Source organism: Furipterus horrens, unplaced genomic scaffold, assembly GCF_987537825.1.
Source record: "Furipterus horrens unplaced genomic scaffold, mFurHor1.1.pri manual_scaffold_17, whole genome shotgun sequence".
In the NCBI taxonomy this organism is placed as follows: Eukaryota; Metazoa; Chordata; class Mammalia; order Chiroptera; family Furipteridae; genus Furipterus; species Furipterus horrens.
This window is the reverse complement of record NW_028327187.1, coordinates 20,672,941-20,675,586: the sequence shown is the minus strand read 5'-3', so window position 1 is coordinate 20,675,586 and position 2,646 is coordinate 20,672,941. Positions and strand designations below refer to the sequence as shown.

At 49.4% G+C, this 2,646-nt stretch overlaps 1 pseudogene; it reads left to right on the top strand.

The window, feature by feature from the left end:
• Positions 1-255: 255 nt before the first annotated feature.
• LOC149990632 (insulin-like growth factor 2 mRNA-binding protein 2 pseudogene) lies at positions 256-2,139 on the top strand (annotated as a pseudogene).
• Positions 2,140-2,646: the final 507 nt, after the last annotated feature.

Below are 2,646 nucleotides of genomic sequence, written 5' to 3'. Positions count from 1 at the left end.
AATGTCCATACTACCCAAAGCAATTGACAGACTCAGAACAATCTCTATTAAAATACCAGTGACATATTTCACAGACCTAGAACAAATACTTTAAAAATTTACATGGAACCAAAAAAGACCCTGAGTAGCCAAAGCAATCTTGAGATGAAAGAACACAGTAGGGGGTTGGCGCCCAGTGGGGGCTCCCATGCCCGCATGCTCACTTCCATGCACCAGACCCTCAACTCTGACCGCTGCTCCCCTCCCCCCACAGGTAAAGTGGAATTGCATGGGAAAATCATGGAAGTTGATTACTCAGTCTCTAAAAAGCTCAGGAGCGAAAAATTCAGATTCGAAACATCCCTCTTCACCTGCAGTGGGAGGTATTGGATGGACTTTTGGCTCAGTATGGGACAGTGGAGAATGTTGAACAAGTTAACACAGACACAGAAACTGCTGTTGTAAACGTCACTTATGCAACAAGAGAAGAAGCAAAAACAGCCATTGAGAAGCTAAGCAGGCATCAGTTTGAGAACTACTCCTTCAAGATTTCCTACATCCCGGATGAAGAGGTGAGCTCCCCTTCGCCCCCTCAACGAGCCTAGCGTGGGGACCACCCTTCCAGGGAGCAAGGCCATGCCCCTGGGGGCTCTTCTCAGGCCAGACAGATTGAATTCCCGCTTCGGATCCTGGTCCCCACCCAGTTTGTTGGTGCGATCATCGGAAAGGAGGGCTTGACCATAAAGAACATCACTAAGCAGACCCAGTCCCGGGTAGACATCCATAGGAAGGAAAACTCAGGGGCCGCAGAGAAGCCCGTCACCATCCATGCCACCCCAGAGGGGACCTCTGAAGCATGCCGCATGATTCTTGAAATCATGCAGAAAGAGGCTGACGAGACCAAACTTTTGAATATATCATCCCACTCTCTTCTGGCCTGCAAAATTTCTGCTGAGAAATCCACCGATAATATGGAAACTCCTGGAGCTGAAGATATTCCTCTGAAAATCTTGGCCCATAATGGCTTGGTTGGAAGACTTATTGGAAAAGAAGGCAGAAATTTGAAGAAAATTGAACATGAGACTGGGACGAAGATAACCATCTCATCATTGCAGGACTTGAGCATATACAACCCTGAAAGAACCATCACTGTGAAGGGCACAGTCGAGGCCTGTGCCAATGCTGAAATAGAGATTATGAAGAAGCTACGTGAGGCCTTTGAAAATGATATGCTGGCTGTTAATCAACAAGCCAATCTGATCCCAGGGTTGAGCCTCAGCACACTTGGCATCTTTTCAACGGGACTGTCCGTGCTGCCTCCACCGGCAGGGCCCCGAGGAGCTCCCCCCGCTCCCCTCTACCACCCTTTTGCTACGCACTCCGGATACTTCTCCAGCTTGTATCCGCCTCACCAGTTCAGCCCGTTCCCGCATCATCACTCCTACCCGGAGAAAGAGATAGTGAATCTCTTCATCCCAACCCAGGCCGTCGGGGCCATCATCGGGAAGAAGGGGGCGCACATTAAGCAACTGGTGAGGTTCGCCGGGGCCTCCATTAAGATTGTGCCAGCGTAAGACCCAGACGTCAGCGAAAGGATGGTCATCATCACCGGACCGCCTGAAGCCCAGTTCAAGGCTCAGGGACGGATCTTTGGGAAGCTGAAAGAAGAAAACTTCTTTAACCCCAAAGAAGAGGTGAAGCTGGAAGCCCACATCAGAGTGCCCTCTTCCACAGCTGGCCGGCTGATTGGCAAGGGCGGCAAAACCGTGAACGAACTGCAGAACTTAAGCAGCGCAGAAGTCATTGTCCCTCATGACCAGACGCCAGATGAAAATGAGGAAGTGATCGTCAGAATTATTGGGCATTTCTTTGCTAGCCAGACTGCACAGCGCAAGATCAGGGAAATCGTACAGCAGGTGAAGCAGCAGGAGCAGAAATATCCTCAGGGAGTCGCCTCACAGCGCAGCAAGTGAGGCTCCCACAGGCACCAGCACAACAACGGATGAATGTAGCCCTTCCAACACCTGACAGAATGAGACCAAACACAGCAGCCAGCTCGGGAGCAAACCAAAGACCATCCTGAGGAATGAGAAGTCTGCGGAGGCGCCAGGCTCTCTGCAGAGGCCCTGAGACTCCAAGCGCTGGGCCGGGCCGGGCCGGGAGGGCCTCTGCACGCTTCCCAGCCATCCACCCCACCACCCACTCGGATCTCTCCTTAACCCACCACGCTATCCCTTTTAGTTGAACTAACATAGGTGAATGTGTTCAAAGCAAAGGAAAATTCACACCCTTTTCTTTTTTTTGTGGAAAATTGTCTCTGTACATGTGTGTACATATTAGAAGGGGAAAGATGTTAAGCTATGTGGCCTGTGGGTTACACAGGGTGCCTGCAGCGTTAATATATTTTAGAAATAATATATCAAATAACTCAACTAACTCCAATTTTTAATCAAGTATTAATTTTCTTTTTCTTTTTAAAGAGAAAGCAGGCTTTTCTAGACTTTAAAGAGTGAAGTCCTTCTTTGGGAGGTCTGATGGGTTAGTAAGGAGCTTCGAGGCCACCCACACAAAATTCACCCAGAGGGCCATCTCATCAAAAGGACACTCACAGCAGTTCTGAATCACCTGTGTATGTCAACAGAAGGGATACCATCTCTCTGAAGAGGA